The sequence below is a fragment of the Triturus cristatus genome, chromosome 8 (assembly GCF_964204655.1).
Source record: "Triturus cristatus chromosome 8, aTriCri1.1, whole genome shotgun sequence".
In the NCBI taxonomy this organism is placed as follows: Eukaryota; Metazoa; Chordata; class Amphibia; order Caudata; family Salamandridae; genus Triturus; species Triturus cristatus.
The window spans coordinates 1,409,216,236-1,409,242,338 of record NC_140591.1 but is presented as its reverse complement, the minus strand read 5'-3'; the positions used below and the strand labels follow the sequence as shown (position 1 = coordinate 1,409,242,338).

Below are 26,103 nucleotides of genomic sequence, written 5' to 3'. Positions count from 1 at the left end.
TGACCGTTTTGTACGCCTCCCAAAGAACAGTTGGGGAGCCCACCAAGGCAACATTTTCCTGTAAATAAAGGCTCGACGCCTTCATTATCGATTTATGAATATCAGGGAGTCGGAGGTAGCCGGGGTGTATCGGATAGATGCGGCGTCTCGTTAGGTGACAGCGTGTGTATTGTAGCAGTATCGGGGAGTGGTCAGATATACCCCTAGGTTTAATTTCTATGCTGCCTATGTTCTCGAGGCTGCCCGCAGAACCCAAGAAGTAGTCTATCCGTGTTAAGGTGTTGTGTACCCCTGAGTGATATGTGAACTGTTGCGCCGTTGGGTGATATAGCCGCCATAGATCTGTTAGCCCGAGTGCCTCAATAAAGCTCCGGAGGCGGGAGACCCCCCCGCCCGTGCAGGGCAGCGATCAACTAGGTCGTTTATAACCGCGTTGAAGTCACCACCTAGTATCAGCTCCCCCTCCGGCAGCTCCAGCAGGAACGTGCTGAGCGCCGGGAGCGCCGAGGCATGCAGTGCTGGCGGTATATAAACGGAGACTATATTCAAGGGTCGCCCCTCCCATTGGGTGATGATCGCTGCAAACCGCCCAGATCCATCAGTTTTAACTTTGTGCACTATTAAAGGGGACTGACGCCGCACCAGTATGCCCACCCCCGAGACCCGGAGGTGAATTCGGAATGTGCTAGCATCTTGTACCCCCATCTATCCATCGCTCTAAAAGCAGTGCCGTTAAGGTGGGTCTCCTGTAGCAAGGCCACCGCAGGGGCGCACCTCTTAATGCCCTGCAGGACCAGACCCCGCTTGATTTTGTCCTCCAATCCCTGCACATTCCACGTGAGCAGTGAGAGAGGTTGCACCTGAGCCAGAACGCCACCAGCTGGCGTCCCATGCATGCGATCAGGCGTCACAGCGGCTGGGGCAGAAAGCAACAACCGTTGCGGATATATCGGTGTAGGACACGTATGCTGTAACTAGTGCATGCACTGTTCAACGTAATTGACATTGCCACCCTAAACCAAAACCAATGAAAAAACCATTGAAACAATACCTGTCCCCCCACCCCCCTCCCTGCCTCCCTGCCATACGGACCTTGAACTGCCCGCCACCCCAACTCAGCAGAACGCTCAGTACCCATATCCCCGAACTTTACTTGCGTGCGAAGGGGGCGGGAGGTCCGAGGAAGGCCAAGAACAGCCCCTGTCCCAAGGTCCAATGGTCCGAGCTACACCACAGACAATAATAGGCCACTCCAGTCCCGATAGTTTTCCCATTTCTCTGCACACCACTAGGTCAGGAGAGGCGCCAGACAGAACCTTATCCAGCCGATCCCTCCGACCGCTCCGTCTCCTCCGATCGTCGGTCCTGACCAGCGAGTTCCTCCAATCCCCCAGGCTGTCGTCCTCGCCTGTCCGAGCGCCCAGCACCTTTCACCTGTTGCCATCCCTCAAGCCAGTCGTGAGCCTCCTCCGGTGTGTCAAAGAACCGCGTCTTCCCATCCGCCACCACCCGAAACCGCGCCAGGAAGAGCATAGCATAGGGCAGTTCACGGGCTCTCAACTTCTTCTTGACTTCCAGGAAGCTCCTCTGCTGCGCCGATACGAACGCCGTGTAGTCCGGGAAAAAGGAAACCGTAGAGTTCTGGAGGCGGAGGGGCGGCGCCACTCGCGCCGCCTGGAGAATGGCATCCCTGTCTCGGAAGTTAAACATGCGTGCCAAGACTGGCCTGGGCGGCGCCCCAATCTTCGGTCGGCCGCCGGGAATTCTGTGGGCGCGTTCAACTGAGAAAAAGGCGGAGAGTCCCCTGGGCTGCAACCTGGTTTTTATCAGATCTTCAACATATAAATCCATGGCGGGGTGACCCTCACTCTCGGGAATTCCTGTAATCCGCACGTTGTTCCGGGGAGAACGCCCCTCCTGATCGTCCAACTTTGATGCCATGCGCTTATTCTCCGCCTCCAGTTGCGACACTTTTTGTAGGAGATAGCCAGAGTCTTTTGTTAAGGTAGCTGTCACTTGCTCCACGTCTGTGACCCTGGCCGACATTTTTTGAAAATCCGCTCTGAGGAGGGACACGTCCGTTGAGATCGACCCCACCGTAGTTTGCACCCTGGACAGGGCAGCCATTATGTCCTCCAGCGTTACTTTAGATCTCTCAGCTGCTGACGCCGCTTTTTTGGCTAGTCCGTTGCGGTCTGACATTGGGGAAGGGTCTTTGTTATACCCAAATTTTTCCAACTTGCTCTGCTGGTTCGCCCGAGTCCCCTTCCCGCTCATGGTCGCCCAGGCAGGACCAGGCAAGGACGCCCCTTATATTCTCCTGGTCAGTCCACGGAGCAAGGGACCCCGGCAAAGCGCTGCTGATCCACCTTCGTTACAGAAGTCTGTCCGCCGTCGCAATCCACAACAAACGGCCCCGTTCCCGGGCACACCACGGATAGGCCGGAACAGACTCCCAACCGGCAAGGGGCCCCAGCTCCGATCGCGCCACTGTCCGCAGCACACCCAGCAGAATGCGTAAAGGGGGGGGGATGCAGCTCAGGAGGTCACCTACTTCACCATCCGGCGGCCCCACCAGCCGCCCCCCCTGTTCCTCGATGGATCTCAGAGGCAATCAGGCCTGCCACGGCTCGCGTCCCCGGCGCCTCATTCCGCTTGTGCTGTAAGGCTGGGGAGGGTTTCCAACGTCGGGCCCCTGCCTGTAGCCGTTGCGGGGCCGCTCTCGCGGCACCTCCCCAGCGCCTCGAACACTGGCCTTGGCCACACGGGACCGACCGGATCAGGGCACAGATGATCCGCAATGCCGCCCGGCTCCCAGTCGCCGCCAGCTCCTCCAGGGCCCCGCTCGGGCGGCCCCCGACCCCTCACGCGGCACCCGGCCACTCTTAAAAATCGAGGCCCTGGTCTAGGCCGCCGGTGCAGGCCGCAAATATCAAGGCGGCGCCGAAAGTGTTCTGGGTCACTGGAGACCCGAGACTTGGATGAGGCGGAGTCGCTTCTCTTCAGCGCTCCGCGCATGGACCTTGAGCACAGAATCAGGAACGGATTAGCATACGGATGTTCGGGGAGTCGGCCTCACCCTCGGAGCTCCTTCAAGCTGCGGCCATCTTGCCTGGCAGCTAGCCACGCCCCCCAGTTTTGGAGGTTTTGAAGTAAAATGCTTTTTTGAGTTTACAGAAACATCATTAATGCTTTATTTCAGAATGTTCTTGAAGAGGTCATTCAAAACTGATGAAAATATACTTTTCTAACAAATATAAGAACTGTGGGCCCCTTTCACGTAAAGGGAGCACTGTGAGTGCTAAGTTAAGACTATTGACCGTATTTATATGATGTATGACATACTCAGTCACAAACATGGCCGATGTCCCTTCCAGGTACTACAAGGATGTTGTAGCCTATGTAATTTGTAATGCGGCAGATGAAATATCCTCAACATTTGAACAGAGTATCCGATCTGCCAAACTCTAAACAAGGCCCACAGCCTCTTCCACAGTTTTGGACTGACTGGTGTATTAAATGGTTGAAGAGCGAGAGCAGTGCTATTTTGCCACCTGAGACAGTGGCAAATGGCTTTGTTTTTATTTTTTATTCCTAAAGTAAACAACAGAATATAAAACATTGCGGGCCCCAAAACCATGTTTTCATAATACGGTATTAAAAGGTGTTTGGAGCAACCCCAAGCTTAATTTACCATCAAGGACATTAAATAGTTAGAGAATACAATGTTTTGTGTCCTGGCCCAGGCAGACTAGTTCTTTAGTATTTAAAAGGCTGGGTGTGTTTCTCATAAACCAGTTTGTAGTTGAGCTGACCAGTGTTGTGCATCTCTAAACGTGTGTTTCCGGATTGTTGTCCTTCTTCAGTAGAGAGTAACAAGTTAGTTTTGAGGTACTGGAGATGCTGCTCACAGTCTCGGTCACAGTCTCAGCACCACTTGTTAAGCACTGGTGCAGCAACCAGAGCTCATCAGCTCAATGGAGCCTTCTCAAACAAAGGAGGATGGAAGCACACTGCCACACATCCCAGCACTCAGTTTGCTCAGATGCATTATGGGAATTTGTGGCCATTTGTTTGCAAATTGACTTTTTTGTGCATCTGGTGCTTGATCCTTACCTCCTGCTTCCCAAAAGGAGTGATAACGATTGAATTGCTGTAGCTCTGATTTTTCCTTCAACAAGTGGAGTAATTTCCTATTCGTGTTTTGCTTTGACTCACGGTGACTACAAGTGAATGTAATCAATCCCAAGCGAAGTCCTCTGTCTGCTGTTAATGGAACTGCAACAAAAGCTAAGCTACACATCCTCAAACCACCACTTATTCCTCATTGGCATACCCACATCCCTTTCTACTATAGCTGTAACCCTTAATTTTATTTCACTGTAATTTGGAACTTCCCTTCCATTGGAACTTGTTACATTTTATTTATGCAATTAAAGTAAATCATTCTATCTTTTTAAGATATATTTTTTCTTGGCCTCAGAAACACTAAGGGCCTAATTTAGATCTTGACAAGCGGGTTACTCCATCACAACAGTGATGGATATCCCGTCCTCTGAAATATAATGAGATATCTGCATACTATATAATGGGATTTATATTTTGGCAAATGGGATATCTGCCACCATTGTGACAGAGTAAACCGTCAGCCAAGATCTAAATTGGGCCCTAAACCATTTGTAAAATGTTTATGAAACACTTTACAACTGTAGAACATCCCAGAAATTCTCGGATGACCAATGGTGTGTCATGCATACATGTTAACATCAGCACCATTTCTGGAAACCACTACATGTACATTGTAATCAATGTAGCCAACATAGTTTTAGATGAGCTAAATGTTTGATTATCTAAACTACCACCAGACTCCTTCTCCCCCTCAGACCAGCGCCTGGATACTCTCATGGGCAATTTCCCTCACACTACAAATTCACATAACATAACTGCTGGACACAAGGTTTTACATGAAACTCACCTCACTTATGCATTTCTGTATATGCAATCTAGTGTTATTCTACTTCAAATTCAATGCATCTGAACAAAACATCCTTTCTCAAATAAAGGTCGCAAAACATACAGACATTTGTAATATGCCTAGTTGGATGCAGAAAACTCCTCGGAGACCGATTCATTTGGTGAATTCTCAAGAATCAGGCAATGTTGCGTGTGCAGCCTGACTGGTGCACGGCCGCAAAATACCAAAGCTTTATTAAAAAGTGGATGGCAACCAAGCTAGACACAAATCTGCAGATATCATGGCAAACCTGGGACCACATGACAACGACCATCATTTCAAAATTTTCATCACATCATATGCAACAAGAAAACAGAGTTAGGAAAGAAGCAACTTGGTTCTCAAACTCGCTGTTATGGAAAGAAAGGATTTTGCACAGGGAGACTAGAGCACTCCGGAGAAATGCACCAACAAATTGTGCAAACAGAAATCTTCAAATCAACCTTCTCAGGCGTCAATATAAAAAGGAAGTATGACCAGAAAAAAAATCACATCAGCCTAGCATCTGGCTACAGCTGTTGCAAACAAGCAAATCAAATAACAAGAAGAAGTTTTGGGCAGAAATAAACAACATAGCAAACGGCTCCTTCCGACACCACAATGCAAACATTTCCGAGGCCGACTGGATAGAACATCTAAATAAGTCTGATAAACAAGTACCAGTGGACGATTATCATCAAGCTCGGAGTCAATTCAAAAGTGAGTCTCTCAAAAATTAATCTGAAGGAAAATGGCTAAAAGAGACCCAAGTCGAGAAAATTAAAAAACGTAAGTCAGTCAGGGCCCCTGGCCCAAATGGCCTCCCGAATGCATTATTCAAGTTTGACCATCCTTTCCGGGCTGAGCACCTCACCCCTCTATTCAACTACATGTTTCTAACAAATAGCATACCTGCATCATGGAGAGGCAGCATTCTTCCCCCAATTTTTAAAGCCTGGAGCAGATTAGATCCTGCAAATTCCTGATTGATTTTTCTCATAGACGTTGAAGCCAAATTATATGCCTCGAATCCCCTCGCAGATCTCAAAGAATGGGTCACCTCCAGCAAGATCCTTCCGATTTCACAAACAGGCTTTAGACCAGGCACAAGCACAATGAGTAATCTCTTGGCTCTGAACCTCCTTGCCGAAAAAGCCCTACAAAAGTCTACCAAATTGTACACCTTCTTCGTGGATTTAAAAGCAGCTTTCGACATGGTACCAAGAGAGCTCCTATGCTCAAAGATGGCATAATGGGGCGTCCCGCCAAAGTCACTAAGAGCTATACCAAATTTCTACTCACACACTTGGTTCCAGGTAAATCTAGGTAATGGAGAGAGAACCACAGTGACGATTCCGACGCATAGAGGCTTAAAACAAGGATGTGTGCTAACCCCTACTTTATTTAATATCTTTACAGCAGATTTAGATGCCAGGCTGTCAGAAATCCAAAGTGGCCCACCCAAGCTAGCAAACCACCAAGTACGGAAGTCTACAATATGCTGACAACATAGTTTTATGTAGTCAGACCCCAAATGGCCTCCAGCGATTGATAACCAAACTGTTGGAATATACAGAGAAGCTTGGACTACTCCTAAACTACAATAAAACAAAGGTTATCTGTTTCTCCACTAACACCAATAGCTATAACAAAAAACATAACTGGTTCGCAGCAGAGAACTGAATAGAGCAGGTGGCTCATACAAATATTTACTGCTGGTGGTAGACTCCAAATTAACATTCAAAGACCATTTAACCAAAAGATGAGCCCAGGCGAATAAACTGCGATTCGCACTAAACACACTTTGATCAAAACTAAGGTGCCTGTCCAATTCCTACCTTCTTCAAGTAATTGCCGCCAAGTTTCTCCCAACACTCACTCACGGCTCTGAACTTTTTAAAGGCAATGATGCAAATTTCCTGAATTTACAACAATCCAGTCTTTTTAAACAAATTTTCTGAATCCCGCAATTCACCTCTCAGGCGCAGGTTCGACTGGAATTTGGGCTATTTAATCAACTGCCCGGAAGGTCAGCCACAATAATCGTGCTGTGCTAGCGGATAAGAGCAGCACATGAAGAATCCTTGGTAGGTCTCTGCTGGTCAGAACTAAAGAACCAACCTAAAAGGAAGAATGGCTGGCCAACAGCACTTCAGCTAGCGTTAACCGCCCTCAATCTGCATGAATCATGGGGCATAAACACCAGCTTCCTCTCATTAAAATAAATTGCAAATAAAGCTACGAATCAGAAAGCCTGGTCATTGGATGAAGCGGCGCTCGCAAATACATTCATGGACGGTTTTATCTTCGTATGGGGTCCGTGTGCCGCAGCCATATCTTGTACATCATATAACTCCAACAATACAACACTCACTACTCCTTATTCGAATGGGAGCTTTTTGCTCAAAAGATCATGTTCCAACATGGAGACAAACCTGGCTGACTAATTTGTGCTGACTCTGTGAGAGTGCGGAAAAAGCAGTCCAACAATTTTGTTGCATTTGCCCAGCCGTCAGTCAATGTAGACGACAACCTCTACTTCCAGCTCTTCGATTACTCCAGATAAGATCCTGTCGCCCCGTCATAATGCCCTTATTAAACAGACAGACCCTGCAGCTCTCATGCAAGACAATATTAAGCGATTTGATTGCATAGATTTTCAACTTAACTTGGTCAAACATCAAAGGGTCACACAGGGCCTTGCTTAGACCAAAGTCGTTCTCTTGTAATTGCATGCAACCTAGGGCCAACTACGTGCAATAACCGAGCCCATCTCGCTCACTCAAAATTCATAGCAGGGATGTAAATAGTATTGAATCACTATTTTTGCTCTCTGAACCCCAGCTTTGGGAAGCTCTAGACAGCACAATGCATTCTTATAATCTTTGGGAAAGAGGACAGTGTATACTCCACATATTTAGCACATCGAATCAACTTTCCTGTTTTAGATACAATACGTATTATGTCTCATTTGCATACTCAAAATTAATAGTAGGGAATGTTTTCAGTATTGAACCCTTAAATTTTGTTTTGTGGCAGCTCCAGATAGCACAGTGCACTTTTAAAATCTTAGAAAAAGAGGACAGAGTACACTTTGCATAGTTTGCACATCAAATCAGCTTTGCTGTTTTTAGAAGTTTTTAAATGTGAAATGTATTATGTTTCATCTAAAGACCGACATCCGAATTCTCCAGCTTCGGCCAGTGTCATGTATTTTGCTGTTTTAAATAATGCAACGGTGTGGATTATTTTAACACAAGGAATTAATGTGTTACACAATGTTAACTATGTTCATATGTTAAATTGAAAACTCTGTTGCCTTTGGCTTATCCTATGCTAAATTGTAATGGTTTTAATTAACTACACAATAAAAAAAAATAACCAAAAAAAAGATATGTCATGGATATTGCCCTACGGTCCATATTGTAGGTCCGCAGCCTGTCCTCTAGTGTGACGTCTCTGGGAGGTCTGTACCTTGTGGGATGGCCGCCATTAGAGCATGCCTTATGTGTAGATATCGATATATTTCTGTGACTGCCATGTCATAGTGTCGTTCTAGATCAACAAATGGAATTGCTGTTCGTTGGAACAGAGATATCCAACTTTAGAGATGCCTATTGTATCCCATTGGTCGAATCTCGAGCATCTGATTACCGTACCGAGCCTTTCTGCCTCCCAGAGGGGCATGGATTGGGACATTTTATTATGCCACCCAAGCCTTTTGGTCACTCGGTGCCAGTGAGTAATTGTTTGTTGTGTTGGGCCTGTTAGATGTTGATGTTTAGGATTTGTGTTTAGGGCTTGTCTATAGCCTTTGGGACCCATGAGTAGCCTATCCTTCTGGTATGCCCGGTCTTCACATGATCGGTGTAACCACTTGTTGACCACCGCCAGTTGGGCCCCCAGTAATATATCTTGATATCAAGGAAGGCGATCCCACCATCGTACCATCCTTTCGTGAATTTCTTTGTTGCCATACGTCGGGGTTTACATTCCAGAGCAGGTACTTATCTCACTCTCTATGGCCTTGAAATATGTTTTGGAAACTTGAAATGGTGTGTTTTACAGGGTGTATAGGAATCATGGCAATGCCATCATTTTGAAAAGAGAATCGCGACCTAACAGTGATAATAGTAGCGATCTCCAGGGTCGTACGTCACTTTGCAACCATGTTAGGGGGGTAAGCAGATTGTGCTGATAGAAGAAGAGGTCAGGATCTGTTGTGGCAAAGATACCCAAATATCAGAAGCTGTCTATCACCACTGTCACCGTAATTTCATTTTATTGCAAATTTGCAGGTGGACAAAATAAAAAAATAAAAAGAAGCACGGGCTCCCATGCATCTTTTTTCTGAAGCCCCTGTGTAGGCCAAATCCCAGGGGCATGCGGGCATATAGTGATGGAGAGGGGCTTTTGAAAAGCCCCTGGGACAGCCACCTCCCCGGGGCAATGATCAATACAAATGTGGGGGGCCCTCTTGGCCCCCCTGCAGCCCCGGGGACCACCACATCCCCAGGGCAGAAAATGCAAATTACTCTGGTGGGGGAGCCGCGCGACTCCTCTGCTGCCCCGGTGGCCACCACTTCACCTAGAAAAAAAAATGATTGAAAAAAATGTATGGCAACTCACCGGAGGCTCTGCCCCCTTTCTCCACCACTCTGCAAACGCACCTCCTGGTTCGTTGTTGGCTGGGGGATGAGGTCCCCTTGCCTCCAGAGGGTCCATGGAGCAAACAACCCCTCAGTGTCCCACACAGTGTTATTGCTGAGAGATCATCGGAGGCCACACCCCCTTTCTCCACCACTCTGCAAACACAGCACTGTCACACTACTGGCTGGAATTAATTCCACTTTACTCCTGAGGGACTTATTTCCCCAACCAGTAGTGCGCCAGGAGGACACGTTTGCCGAGTAGTGGAGAAAGGGGTCATTGTTACCGAAAACCTCTCAGCAACCCTGCTGTGTGGGACTTACTGAAGGTAACATGAGCGGTAGTTTGCCTGCAAGGACTCTCAAAGGCCATGGAGACTTCATCCTGTTACCTTCAGAGTGTTCCACACAGCAGAATTGCTAAGAAGTCTTCAAAGGCCACGCTCCCTTTCTCCACCACTCTGCAAACGCAGCTCCTGATGCACTGCTGATTGGGGGATAAAATCCACTTCACTCCTGAGGGACCTTGGGGGCCAGGAAACCCTCCTGGTGCTACCTGTAAGTCCTACACAGGTTTATTCCTGAGAGCTGGTCGGAGGCCCAACCACCTTTCTCCACCACTCCACAAACGCGACTAGTACTTAAAAAACCATAGAGTTCACTAAAAAAAACAAAAGTTACAGGAACGCAATAGTTAGGAATTAGCGTTTATAAAATCTTTGAAATTCACCCAAAAAAATAAAGGTTACAGGGACGTTATAGTTTAGAAATGGAGTTTTTTTTAAAACTTTGAAATACACTGAAAAAACAAAGGTTACAGAGACATTATAGTTAGGCTCAGGTTTCAATCATACAAAACCAGTGAAATTCAGCCATTATAGTTAGTGAGCTCATTATAATTTGCGTCCCCGCAATTCACTGCTTATGATTTTGCATATTACATCACTCGTGACATGGTCAGTGACATCACTGATGACATCATCGACATAATCAGACACACCCACTCACACCCCATAGAACCTTTCATACACCCATTCAACAACTCCCAAACCCATACCAGTACTTACACACCCACTCACTGATTCATAGATCTACACACACATCTGCTCACTCACCAATACAGCTACTCATATACCCACTCAGTCATTAATACAGCCACTGACATATCCACTCATACACCCATACAGCCACTCACTGAGTCAGTCGTCATAGAACTACTCACATTCCTAGTCACTCACCCATACAGATACCCACACACACACTCACATATTCATACACATAGTAACACGTACTCACTCACCTGCACAGTCACTGACACAAGCACACACTCACCCATACAGCTACTCTCACATTCACTTACTAACCCATACAGTCATTCATATGGCCCGTCACTCACCTATACTGGCTTTCACATCCCCAGTTACTCATCCGTACACACACTCACTCATGCATACAGCCCCTCACGCATGCACTCACTAACCCATACATCCACTGACTCATCCATACAGGCAGTCACACACCCTCTCACCCGCCCACACAGACAGTCGGACACCCATAGAGGTACTCAGAGAACCAATCACTCACCCATAAAGAAACTCACATACGCACTCACCACCAATACAGAAACTTAAGCACCAACTGACAGACTGATACCGACATTCATGCAACCAGTCACTCACTGATTCTGTCACTGAGACACTTAATCACTCACTTATACAGTCAGGTCCGCACCCACTGAATTATCCAAACATGCACTCATACACCCACTGATTCACGTGTGTGTGTGTGTTTGTGTGTGTGTGTGTGTCAGTGTGTGTGTGTGTGTGTGTCAGTGTGTGTGTCAGTCAGTCAGACCTTCATGAAGGGAGCACCCAACCCTGCAGGGCAGCTTTCAATGATGGGAAATGGAGAGACCCGTTAAAGCACAGCAGTGCACGAAACAAAAAAGTGCAGAAGCCCAATTCCAGATAACATCAGAGTGTTTTATTTCTCATGGAGATGGCAGCAAAATAAAGTCCTTGCATGTTTCGGCACAGATGCCTTGTTCACAGGTGAGTAGGATTGCAGTCTGTAGAATCGAGGTGCTTAAATCCGTGTTGTCATGTGGCTTGTGACATACTCCTACGGATACCAGAATGCACCAGTATTGTTTATTATACTTTGTACTGTGGTGAAAATTGTAATAAAGCTTAAATAACATCATGACACCACAGTAAAAAAGTTCGGGCCCGATTCACAGAACTAACTTAAAACAAAATCCTAAACTTACTACCATTTTGGTATTCACAGAAGGCACTTACTCATTTCGGTATTCACAGAAGTTAGGAGTCCTAACTTTCGGACTCCTAAATGCCTTCTGTGAATACCGAAAGTCTTAAAATTAGGATTTTTCTCAGTTTAGTAGTAGTATAGTTAGGGCTCCTAACTTTAGGACTCCTAAATGTCTTCTGTGAATACCGAAAGTCTTAAAATTCGGATTTTTCTCAATTTAGTAGTCCTAAATTTAGGACTCCTAACTTTAGGACTCCTAAATGCCTTCTGTGAATACCGAAAGCCTTAAAATTAGGATTTTTCTCAGTTTAGTAGTAGTATAGTTAGGACTCTTAACTTTAGGACTCCTAAATGCCTTCTGTGAATACCGAAAGTCTTAAAATTAGGATTTTTCTCAATTTAGTAGTCCTAAGTTTAGACTTAGGACTACTAAATTGAGAAAAATCCTAATTTTAAGACTTTCGGTATTCACAGAAGGCATTTAGGAGTCCTAAAGTTAGGAGTCCTAACTATACTACTACTAAACTGAGAAAAATCCTAATTTTAAGACTTTCGGTATTCACAGAAGGCATTTAGGAGTCCTACAGTTAGGACTCCTAACTTCTGTGAATACCGAAATGAGTAAGTGCCTTCTGTGAATACCAAAATGAGTAAGTGCCTTCTGTGAATACCAAAATGGTAGTAAGTTTAGGATTTTGTCTTAAGTTAGTTCTGTGAATCGGGCCCTAGATGTTTTACTGTGCATTTCATTCCTTACATGCATTTAACAATAATGGTATATGTTCTACCAATCCTTGTTGCTGCCACTCTATAGTCTCTATTACGCAAATAATCCAGAATTTCCAAAGAGAGGTGAATGCCTCCCTCATCTCCCTTTCTCACCTCTGTCTCCACTAATTCCAAAGTTAATCCAATTTCTGGAACGTAGGCAAGCGGGTCATATACAAATAGATATATTTAACATTCATAAACTCTTTAAAAGCACTTGCATTCCCTGGATGATGTCATCAGCGATGTCATTTAAGATGTCGTCATTGATGTCATCGGTGATGCCACTGAGCATGTGATGTAATATGTGAGGCCATAAGCAGTGTATTGAGGGGGCGTGAATTATCGTTAACTCACTAACTATAACGGTTGAATTTCAATGGTTTTGTATGAGTGACACCTGAGCCTAACTATATTGTACCAGTAACCTTTGTTGTTTTCAGTGAATATATATGTCCATATAGTTAGGTGAATATGTCATTGCCATCATAATGTTTTGAACTAAATAAATAAAACAGCCTTTTACTAGTTATAGTCCGCGTCCGCCATACGCTGCTTATGATCTCTCATATTATGTCACTCATGACATGTTCTATGACATCCTTAATCACATCTTCCAAGCTTCTTTTCTACACATTACTCTGTAACCGAGTATGGCAGCAGAGGTATGGAAGTAAGTACAACATAGCTCAGAATAATAAGTAGCATCATTTATGCCATCACACATACAACCCCATTAGGTGAAGCAAGCTTCTGTTATCCGTGAAATAGACCCAATACAATACACTTCATGTGGAGCTGAGCTGATGTTGAAAATCACCCACACACATAGATGGGTAACCTCTTCTGCATACAGTGTTCAATCTGTGACCTACTGTTAGGAGAAAACTAACTTCCTCCAGGCACAAAAACCCTGTTATATATCTGTTAGAAATGGGGTTGTTGGTGGACTGAGGTGTAATCTGTGGTCAGGCAGCAACCACACTCTTTGTCAGAGTAAGGCACAAGCAGGCCCCAAATTAACCTGTGCCCACCCCCTTGGTAACTTGGCACAGAGCAGTCTGGCTTAACCTAGAGGCAATGTGTAAAGTATTTGTGCAACACTTCAAACAGTAAAACCAAATGACAAAAATCCAATTAGTAGAACCAGAGATATTGAGTTTTAACGTTTATAGTGAAAATAGCACCAAAAAGCACAAAACACCATTTGGGGACATTTGGCCGTGCCGGATTGGGACAAAGTCACAAGTTCAGGCTTACCGCAAAGGAGTGCTGGCCGGCTACAGGGATCCAGTTAGGCCCACTGAACAGAGTACCTTAAATACTAGTTGTGGAGCGTTGTGTGGATCCATGTTGAAGATGCACTGTGCCGACTAAATAATGCTTTGGGAGTAATATGCAGTGAGGCTGCGGTGCGAGGTCCTGTTGAGTTGTCCTTGAGGATCCTGTCAATGAGGCTTGCAATGTGAAGTCCAGTATCAGGATGCAGCTGGCAATGTGTCGGTTCGGAGGAGCTGCAAGGCTGCGATGTGCAGTCTGGCATTGAGGCTGCCGTCGGCAAAAGTTGTGATGACCCAGGCTATGGGTGTTCAATGCTGCTGGGGTGATGTGTCCGTTTCGAGGACTTTGGTGGGGATGCGAGTCTTTGCGACGGATCCAATCCACGCAGCAGTGGTGATGCGTCGGTTCTGCTTGGGGATGTGCCGCTCAACTGAGGAGATGCATTGGTTCTGTTGAGGATGCATCGCTCAGTAGAGAAGATGCATCAGTTCCTCTGGCAAGCACCTTAAGATCTCTTTCAAGGGTGCAGGACTGGGATGATACCACTTGGCAGGGTAGATTCACAGATGGTAGAGTCTAGGTGCAGGTGCAAGGTAGTTGGAAGCATGTTATGTCCCTGAAGCTTCGGATCAGGAGGCCATCCAACTAGCCCTTTGAGACACTCTGGGTTCCAGAGATGCAGGTTCATTACTTCTCACCCAGCAATCCCAGGAGTCCTGCAGGTTGCAGTTGAGCAAAGTGGGTGCACTTCATCACCACAGCAGTCCTTTTTCTTGGCAGAGAATTCACAGGTCCAGTCATTGACTGAAGTTATGTTTTCTGAGGTCCTTCTTTTATACACAGTTATGCCTTTGAAGTGGGGGAAACTTCTAGAGGCATGCCTTTGAAGTGCACATATGCCGTGCCTTCAATGCCCTGGCTCCTGACTAACTACAGGGGGAATGCAGCCCTTTGTGATTAGACGAGCCACAGCCCATTGAGCTGTAAGTGAGACTGGGCCCAGTTCCTTTCCCCATCCTTCCAGTGATGGCCCACTCAGTCACAGATCAGCTTCCGTTGTGTGTGACTCTCTAGCAGGAATACAAAAAAGCTCAACTGCCACCTACACCCAGTCATGTGACCAGAAACAGGTTGCAGGCACTAGATGGCTAAAGCAAAATAATGCCAACTTTCTAAAAGTAGCATATCCTTCACTGTAAGTTAGGATTTTAAATTAATATTCCGGAGACACCAAACTTGAACCAGTCATATCTTCCCATTTGGAAATTGCACTCATAAAATGTAATAAGGTAATCCTAATATTATCCTATGGAAGCTATAGGCCTTACAGTAGTGAAAAACAAATGTAAGAGGATTTCACTACCAGGGCATGTAAAACTTAAAAGTACATGTCCTGCTATTTAAATATGTTGTACCCTGCCCTCTGGGCTGTGCAGTCCTACCCTGGGAGTGACTTATATGTATTAGAAAGGAAGGTTTGGGTCTGGCAAAAAGTTCATTTTGCCAGGTCGAAATGGCAGTTTAAACTGCACACACAGGCCTTGCAATGGTAGGCCTGAGACATGTTTAAGGGGCTACTTAAGTTGGTGGCACCATCTGTGCTTCAGGCCCACTAGTAGCATTTCATTTACAGGTCCTGGGCACATGTAGTGCACATTACTAGAGACTTATATGTAAATTAAATATGCCAATTGAGTATGAACCAATATTACCATGTTTAGAGGAGAGAGTACATGGTAAAGTGCTCAGAGTCCTACGGCCAGCAAACACGAGGTCAGAAAACATGGAGGAGGAAGGCAAAAAGTTGAGGGGAAGACCACCCTAAGACTGACAGGTCTCACAATAACTAATCTCGTACTAAGGACAACCTTTAGCCTGTATCAAACCCTGCACAGTTTGCACATCTCTTGTGAGATATGAAGCTGACATGAATAGAAATGTGGGTTCTGAAAACTGTGTTTACACTATTGAGAGAGTTTACTATGTACCACACTGTTTGCAGATGGTGAAACCTTCATATGAAATACACAACAGAGTATTAAAAAGTATCTACTAAGAACCATCTTCACTGTATGCACAACCTTTTCAAAGAGACTAAAAATACCCTATGACTGAAGGTGCTAAAGGCCATACACCCTGCTGCCGTTATACTGTGGGGAAAACTTTACAGCCCATCTTCTGATGCTAATCAAACACATGTACATAGGTTAGTACCTGGTGCAGTTGGTCTTCTATCTTATGTATAAACTTGACATCCTGGGAGATTTTGTCAAAATACTCGAGGTTACTTACAGTACTTAGTATGTACTAAGTAGAATCTTTGCGTTGTTGGAAACTTTTTCTGTAGAACCAAAAAACTTGTGTATAACTTACTGGACACTGATGTCAACTGTCAAATACACACACAGTTACACCTGAATACCAATATTTATAACATGTTCAATACCTCTACATACCTCTACATACCTATCACGTATTAGGAGCACATGTGTTTTGTAAACACTTATGCCCATTAGCTTGATGCAGACTGTACAAAAGTAGGTAGAGAAGTATAATGGTAGTTACCTGCCACTATGTAAACTTTACAACAAACTAACATACTCATTGTATGATATCATCAGTGATGTCATCAATGTTGCCATTTAAGCAGTCATCAGAGATGCCATAAAGGATGTCATAGACCATGTCATGAGTAACATAATATGTAAGGTCATAAGAAGTGCATGGTGGGGCCGCGAGTTATAGTTAGCTCTTCTATCTATAACTGGTGAATTTCTGTTGTTTTTTTTAGGTCAAAATATTATGCTGGCACTAACGTATTCACCCAACTATACCATTACTTCAACCTTTGTTTTTTTAGTGAATTTCCAAGGTGTTTTTTTTATGTAAAGTAAAATATAACAATTCCTAACTATAACATCATTTCAACCTTTTGATTTTTCATTGAATTCCTAGTTTTTTTAACGTATTTTGTTACCACACATAAAGCCAACCCCTGCAGCACATGGGCTTTGGTAATGCGCAGTGGGGGGTTGGCCATAAGGTTTGGCATGCAGCTAGGACCTGTGGCCAACCCTCCGGAGGCAACCAACCCCACTTCGCTCACAGCCTTTGGTCGTGTCTGGTGTGGTGTTGGTTGCAGGGCCAGGCATGCAGCAATGGCCTGCACATCCACTCCTCACAGGCTGCTGACCACAGGCCCTGGTCTCTAGATAGACCCTGTAGCAAACCCCCCCCCCCCCGGGCAGCCAAACGACGCTGCGCACAGACTTCAGTGGTGCATGGCAGGGGGTTGGTCACAGAGCCTTCCCTATGCATGCCCCCCCCCTCCCTGAGCTTATAGTGGCCTTGGGGATCCCATCTCTTGAGTTCAAACCATCAATGTGAGGGGGCGCACCTGCTCCCCAAGCCAATAGTGGCCAAAAGGACCCCATCCCATGGGGCCAATACATACATATTAAGGGGAGGGGCACACAGCTCCCCATGCCGAACCTTATTTAACCTGGGGATCCTATCCCCGGGCCACACTTAACTTTAAAGGAAGTGGGGCTGCACACCCCCCTTATGAACCATTTGTGGGCCCGGGGAACCACAATCCCCTGGAGCCTCTCTAAATTATAGATGTGTGCCCCGGAGCCAACCCGGGAAACCTACCAAACAATATTTATGGAGGGGGTGCACGGCCCTCCTCCTGAGCTTCATTATGCCCGGGGACCCAGCCACCAGGGCCAAATTAAATTCAAAAGGGGAGGGCCTCCCCACCCCGAGTCGTCATAGGCCCATGGGACCCCACTCTCAGGACTGTATGTTATTTAAATTGAGAGGGGGGTGCGCAGCCTCCCACCATCAGGCATTATCAGGACCCAGGTACCCCCTGACCCGTGGCCAAAATCTATAAAAAGGGAAGGAGAGCTGCGCTGTCCCGCTCCCAGAGCCTTATTAGGTCCTTGGACCCCCATCCCCGATGACGAATCCCATACAAAGGGGAAGGGCCATGCAGCCCTCCTCTGTGAGCCTTATTGGGCCCAGGGATCCCCAGGGCCTCAAGTGGGTACCCCAAAGCCCACCCAGAGCACCCACAAAGCTCAAGATTAGGAGATGTGGAGGAGCCCCAGGGCCCCCGCTGCCACAGCCCGCTTCCCATATGAGGTGGGAGCTTGCATTGCTCCTGCCCGAAGGGAGCAGCTAATTATGCATGCTTCCTCTGCGTGCGGGCAAAATCTGTTCTGTTTCCCTGACCGCTGCCTCCTCTCCTTTTTTGCCAGTGCGCCCCCCTCCATTTGCCTAAAGTACCCATCTCTAGGGGATGGGGTCCCTGGGGTATAAATGTGCTTGTTTTGAGGGCCCCACTGACACCCATTCCCCAAATATGTTTTTTAAATGGCTGGGCATCATTTTGGTTATTTTTCTGCAGTTACGCTGTAGTCCCTCAGGGAACTCGACCCAGCTAGGTCACATTACCGCCGCAGATGAGCAGAAGAGCATTAAGATTGTGCACATTTGGCTTGGAATTTCACCCCTGTAATTACATTCTGGGAAACAGTCCACTCTACATTATCACACATGACGGGGCAGACACTTACCCCAAGCCCACTATTGGCTTTCTTGGGTTATCTTAAACCTAGACTGGTGGGTGTTCGCTGCTTCACTTCAATCGCACTGTTGTTGGCCAAGCAAAAGGTGGACCTGCATTGGTGTAGTGGTACTTGCCCCACTAAGGCAGCATGGATACGCAATCTGATATATTGCGTTACTACAAATGAAATATATGCATCTTTACACACTCCCACTTCACAACCGAAGGACATATGGCAGCCTCTAAGAGATTGTTACTTTTGACCTCTGACACTAATGAAGATGTGGAAGACAGTGCTGTATCCTAATGACCACAGGTTGACGGCTCACAATACAAGATTCTGTTATGTGTTTCTATAAGTCTATTGTTCTCTTATCAATTTCTATTTTTTTCTGGGGAATCCTGGCAACTATTATTATCCCCCCTTCTGTCTTAATGTCACTGGGGGAGGTCTCCTTCTTGTGCTGCCAAGTGCAACACGACCCCCCTCCGGCTAAAAGCCAGGGTAGACTAATCAGTACCTTGATGGGTTTCCCTACTTAGGCGATAGAACCTGCACGAAGGCCCCGTCATGCACGGGAATTTGTCATTTCGATACCTCCCTGAACTTAATTGGATCCCTCTGTCTTCAGTCTCCTAAGCCACTGAACTGACCCATGGGAAACGCTTTTCCTCACTGGTAGACCCCATCTGTGAAGCAACTAGCCTTAACTTGCTCACAGATGCATCTCTGTGTGCAGACAGTACCCCAATTGCGAAAAAAGCGATGTGGCCCATTCCAACCCTTCAATCAGACTTCTCTCCCTAACTCAAGGAGACCTCTGCTCATAAGGACAGTAACCAACAGAAGCCACTGACAACTGAGTGTCAAGAGGAGTTTAGTATGCCTGAACTCAGAATATGAAAATGCATCTTTTAGTAACGATGATTTTTATATTGTGTGTTTGAAAATACCACCTTTAAAAAGTGGTTATTTTCTTGCTTAGCCATCCTGTGTGCCTCTGCCGGTTTGAGGATTGACCGTCTGATTTTGGAGTGACAGGGGCTGGGGATGTGCATTCACTGCAGACAGGCACTGGCGTAATGAAACTTAAAGGGGCCCCCTTGCAAGGTATGTCAGGCCCCCTCTGGGCTCAATCAGGAGCTCTCCAGCCAGAGTACTGTGCTGAGGGGACCCTTTGGAGCCTGGGGGCCACCGGCACCTCAGTGCCTACGGGAGCCTGTGTTACACCACTGCTGGGCGGATTTGAGGTGTGTCCTGCCTTTCCTGGAGTCAGGGCTGGGCTGAATAGACCTGGACTGCATTTAGAGTACTGGGAGGAGATTTCCTTGCACCTGAATGGGCCTGGTCTGCCTCAGACAATGGTGTCTCTGCCTCCAGCCAGGAAACTGGACGAGTGAGGACAGAACTGATTTTGACTGAGCACGGAACCTCTCTGCCACAAGAGAACAAAGAGGAGTTGAGTATAAATATTAGGGCCCAGAACTTTAGAATACTTCTGGACTCAAGAGGACCATCTGCCAAGGATAGGAGCTGGGAAAGCTGATGTAGAAGTACTGCCCCTTTGCTGTGTGCTGTCTTGGGTTGGCTTGCAGTGGCTGTTTTTGCCAAGGAGAGGACAAAGACTTTGCTGTGTATCCTGCTTGAAGAATATCTCCAAGGGCTTGAAGTAGAGCTTGCCTCCTGTTCTGAAGTTGCAGGGACACAAAGACTTCACCAGCAACTCCCCTGAACTCCCTTGCTGGGAGTTCTGACCTGCCAAGAGGTGCCTGTTCCTGTGTTGGGCCTCTGGAGGTTGTTCCCACTGCTGGGAGCTGAGAAAAAAGAAGCAACTAAAGAAGCCTGATGCTTCCTCACCCGTTTCCGACGCAACCCCACCATGCGGGAAGAATTTCCACGCAGTGCCGCTGAAGAAACCAAAGCAGCGCCTGCCCGTTTCTGGAGAAATCACTGCACGGCGAGACTCGTGCACCAATCCCCGATGTTCGAGATCACCGCACTGACTCCGACGCAGGCCCTGCTGTGCAACTGCAAGATCTGACGTATCCCCGAATCCCCATGCATCGCACTGGGTTTGCTAAGTCTACGACAACGCCGGGGCCGGAGTAAGAAACCGATGCATCACCTCCCTGCACAATAAGAAACCGGCGCATCACCTCTTCAGCAAGGAACCGACACATCACCTCCCCTGCGTGGCAATAAGCAACCAACACATCACCTCCCATGGAGCAAGGAACCGGCCCATCACCTTCCCTGTGTATAAGGAACCGACACAGCACCTTCCCTGCGGCTGTTTTTGTTTATAATTTTGACGCATCCAACATAATTTGTGTTGAAAGTGTCACATGTATAGTTTGCTATGGACAGAACTGTTTTTACCTTTTTAAAGTGTATGTTGGATTTCTGGCGTTATGGGTGTTTTATTTAGATAGAGATCACCTATTTTTCTAAACTTGTATGGTGTACATTTGTAGTGTTTTCGCTGTATTACGGGATGTGTGCACAAATGCTTTACACACTGCCTCTGAGATAAGCCTGTCTGCTTGTGCCAAGCTACCAAGGGGGTGAGCAGGGGTTGTCTAAGGGTGTAACTCCCTTACCCTGACTCGAAGCTAGGGTCCCTACTTGGACAAAGGTGCAAACTATTACCAACTAGAGACCCCCATTTCTAACAACTACCTTCAGGCCATTGCAGCTTTTTAAGTGCAAGCAGAAGATGGCTCCCTTCTTTGAATCCCTTCAGCATTTGATTCATATGTGCGTTCCTCAAGGCCGCACCATATCTACAAGTTGTCTGGGCCACCAAGCGCACCTGTACATCTTCGTTTACCGGAAGAAGGAGCTTCCGTAACTGAAGCCTATACTGGGGTCAAACGTGCAGGATTTATGCAAAAGCCTCCGCTGTGCAATGAGTAAGGGAGATGTGTTAGTTGTGGCTAATATTCAGTTCCAATTAACCTTTCCAACAGTTTAGAAATTCCTTTCTGCACGTGGTATATTTGCCAACTAATGGGTTCCTCAGAAAACGCATTTTAAATAAAGACTTCGTATCATCTCGGAAAAGCTCCCTTAATGCTTATTTCGAAATCCGAAGCGAATTTTTAAGATCAGTCTGAGTGCCTCTTGAAGTGTTTTTTCTTTCTTATTAACTGTACAGCTCATATGTTCACGATTTTGCAGAAATGACTGCGTCCACCTCGAAAATCGGGAAAGCTGCCAAGCTGGTCATTTTCACACTGAAAAAAGTACGCTTGTCACTCTCTTCCAAACATCCCCATCCCGTAGTTTTATTTGAAAAACTGTAAAAGGGCCTGCTTTCTGTATTTTGGTGTATTTTCATATTTGGAAAATATTTGCATTGAAATGGTCCGGATTACATTTCTGACATTGTCCTCGGTGGATTACTGTTGGCGTGAATTAAGAGTGTGAAGACTCTGACCCTGAATTTTCTAAATGTTCAAGAAAATAACCTGTACAGTTTACTACTAACTCAAGGTGATGACAAGATGGAGGCTGAGAAGACAACAGCTGTGCCATTCTCAACCCTAGGCTCCGTCAAGTCAATTGATGCAGCCCCAGACCTCAGGAAAAAAAACTCCTGCATGATGCTAAAGTGATGAGGTCCACACTAGCATTCCAGGACCTGGACTGGGATACAATTTGCAGAAGAAAAACCCTTTTCTTCGAGCATTCTCCTTTTCTGATTTCATGGTGTAATTTCTAAGTCCTATTGTTGAGTAGGAGAGGGGAGTGAAACCCCATGTTGTGTGCACTCTTACTGAAGGAGGTCTGTCCGGTCCATCCCCTGAGTGATGAATCTCACGCAAGAGTGCCTTGCGTCCAGACAAAGTAGAAAAAAAAGTGCTTGTGTAAAATCTGGAAACACAACATGGCGGGTGCTTCTTGGTTCCAGAGTGTGGCCTATTCTAGGAAAAGAACGCCAGAGCCACAGGATTAAATGAGTATGACTGAGAACAGGGGCAAAGGTGGGGTTATGTGTGAATTGAATTACATTTAATTGAATTTGGCAACCATTTTTATAGTCCACTTTATACCATAGTGTCTCTAGGCATTCGGATCCTGGGTCCAAGCTGGAGTTTGATGACTGGTATTTGATACTGATCAAGCAGAATTTCTAGTCTCACCCAATAGATTTCTCTTGACCCTGAGATTACTAAAGTATGCCCGCTAGTCATGCGAAGTGGCAAAAACATATGGGTGTCTTATGCACCCCTCCCGTATTATGTACGACAGTAAAGATCAATTTTGGGATGTACAATCTGTCCTGCAAGATACCCGACAGGTTAGTTCACAAGCTACCTTAGGTCTACCCGCTTACTTGCTGCACGTGTGAGTGAGACATATAGTTCATATACAATGGGTACTGATCATATGCTAACGTACACAACAGATGTAGCAAATGATAGTAAAGTTCACAAATGTATTGCCAACATTGAGTATATTAAAGGTACAGAGTGAAGAAACCAAGCATGGAATGTATACAAATGTCTACATATTGTTGTGAGTATATTTTTCCTACATATCATAAGCCTAGTTGCTAACAGGTACGTTCTGACACAGCGGGACGTGAGATAGAGACCGACCTACCTCAACCAGACTGGGTACAGCCCTCAATCTCAACAGAGCACATACAGAGCTGGGCTATGTTTGTGTTCCTTGAGGATACGTTATGTCCTGGGTCCTCAAGTGTACAGGCAATCATGGATTTTATATAATTTCTCATGGATGTGCAGAAGGTATCTTCCCTCACTTTGTTGAACGGGGAGTATAGTAGTTTGTGAATTAGTAGTGAGAGTGCGCTCACTTCATGGGCTTAGTGGCCCAATGTATTTTTTTAAATATATTCTTTGCAGGTATTATTATATTTGTAAAAGCAAGACACACATTTTATATTGTGTATACATGGAATAAAGGCACAATGTTGACCATAACAGTGGAGAACAACAACATAAATGCATTGCAGAACTATGTAGGTGTTACGTACAGTCATGGAGGCAGAAGAAAAGGTCTAGTGTTGGAATCATGTTGTATGTCGGAGGTCAGTTAGGTTTCACACTTGAAAAATAGTGGTATACAGGCAACGGTGTGAGTGAAGCAGGCTTCATGAGGGGTAACTATAGAATGTAAATTCTGGCTGCGAGTGGGGAGGTAGGTAGTGAAGAGGATAGAACACAGGTGATAAACCATAGTAGAATGTCCAACTTTGGTAGGCAAAATGTGATAAGAAGATTGTTTGAACTCTGTAGAATGAAAGGAGGAGAAACAATTTCTAGATACGTTCCAATGTACTGTAGGCAGTTGACCAAAACAGAGTGACTGACGCTTGGCCAAGGGGCTCTTTCTCCTCCCACTCCTTAGATCACTGTGCTTGTGCCTTTCTCAGTGTTTACTGTTCTTTTACTTTTACTGATCTCGCTGGGGTTTCCTGCTGGTGCTCAGAGTACAGCATACTGCCATGTTTTATTGACTCACCTTGCTGCTGTGAGGTCTGATGTACCACTGTGGGGCAAGCTGCATGGGAAGTCATAGATGCGGATTCTTGATTCTCGCATTTCCAGTGGTTCTTCCTCCCTGTTAGAAATTTGATTTTTAATGAGGAGGTGAAACCCCTTCTCAAGCAATGACCACGATCCTTGTCAGGTTGAACTACAAAAGTCACTAAATTAAGCTGTGCTTAACCCTCTTATAGTTTGGCACAAAAGCAGTCAGACTTAACTTAGAGGCAATGTGTAAAGGATTTTTGCAACACTTAAACAGTTCTAAAGTGAAAACACAACACAAGAAAAACCCACACCAATTTAGAAAAATAGAGTCACATGTAATAAATTAATTGACATTAAAACAACAAAAATCCAATCAGTAGAGAGTTATGAGTTTTTAAAGTTTTCAGTAAAAACTAGTGCCTAAAACATTTAAGCTCCAATTGCAGGCATCTAATGTGCGACACCAGGGCAGAATTATGGCCGGCCTTGATGGAGCACAGTTTAGATACACAAAGTGGATTGAGCCCAGTCTTGGCTTACCTTTGTCCTTAGAAGGTATTTTGAAGATAAATGTCTGAGAAGGTAAAGTTCAGCAGAGTCTGAAGAGGAGGCATCATCATTGGTGATGTGTCTCCTCTTGGGAAGGTTGAGGATCAGTCCAGCAGCTGTGTTATGGATCATCTGAAGTCTTTGCATGAGTTCGGTGGTGGCGCCTACATAGAGTGTGTTACCGTATTCTTGTCGGCTGGTGATGAGGACATGCATCACTGTTTTCCTGGTGCCGATGGAGAGTCACCTGAAGACTTTGTGGAGCAAGCGGGCATGTGGAAGCTGGCTAAGGAAACAACACTAATCTGACATTTCACAGAGAGTTCGCTGTCCATGATGGTGCAGTGGTGCTACCGCGAAGTCAGGCCGACCCGTGTTCACTGTGGGCAGACCAGTGAGCAAGTAGGTCCCGGTCAGCTCTCGGTTCTCAGGGACCTTTTTGGCAAAAATGTCTAAGTCCCAGGTTTTGACTTTAGGCTGTTTGGGCACCTTTAGCACCACTTCCAAGGGTCCAGGACTGGGTGAGCAGCTGGAGGACAGGACCCCCTTCAGTCTGGGTCCATGTTCAAGGTTCAAGGTGTTGGAGCTTTTTGTGTCCCTGTTGCTCAGAAGAGGAGACTAGCCAACTAGCTTTGGAGCCAGTCTGACAATCCTGGGTTCAAGGAGCAAGGCAGTTCTCTAGCAACCATTCAGTACTCTGAGCATTCAAGGCAGACTTCAAGCAGCAAGGCAGTCCTCTGAGAGTAACAAAGGTCATCTGAAATACAAAGCAGGCCTCCAGCAGCAGAGTAGTCCTCAAAAGTAAAAGGCAGGCCTTCTAAATGTCCTCTGCAGGTACAGGAGTGAACTGAAGAGTGGGTTTTAGGGTCCTATTGTCATGCCTGGTGCCATCTTTGAAATGGAAAAGACGTCTACAGTTTTCCTACACACACACACATGGTTCTGGAATTTCCTTCCTCCCTGCCCAGGCTGCAAGGGTGTCTGGAGTGATAAAGGACAGGTGTGAAGTTCTTTGTGAGTGTGCTGAGATAGCTAATTTGAAATGTAATTGGGAAGGGAACAGCACCACCCTTCCCATCTTGGCAGGATGGCCCATCCTGCCAACACTAGTTCCCCATGCAACACCCATTGATTTTGATGCATTCTGAGATTTACCATTACTGGTAGACCTGGAAATGCACCAAAATGCTATGCCTTACTATCCCGCAGCACACATAGAAAGAAGAAAATGCCTCAGGGGATTGTATTTGTGCAGGAAGGTGTACCACAAAAACAATTCTGCTTACAATGCAGACACCCTTGCCACATGGTGCAGGAGTGCCTGCTTTGGCGCTAGGCTGCTCACTGGGCGCCAGCGCTGAGAAAAGGCAGGAATGCGCCGTATTGTGTTAAATATATCGCATTCCTGCCCTTTTCCCGTCACGCAGCGCAGCAACGTGATCACGTTGCTGCGCTGTCTATCTTCCACATAAATATGCCCCTTAATATATAGCTGCTGGATCATACCTTAT

At 46.0% G+C, this 26,103-nt stretch overlaps 1 protein-coding gene across 2 annotated transcripts in view; it reads left to right on the top strand.

The window, feature by feature from the left end:
- LOC146805833 (glutamate carboxypeptidase 2-like) overlaps positions 1-26,103 on the top strand; it is a 428,404-nt gene that overhangs the window by 370,468 nt on the left and 31,833 nt on the right. The gene's annotated exons all lie outside the window — the stretch shown is intronic.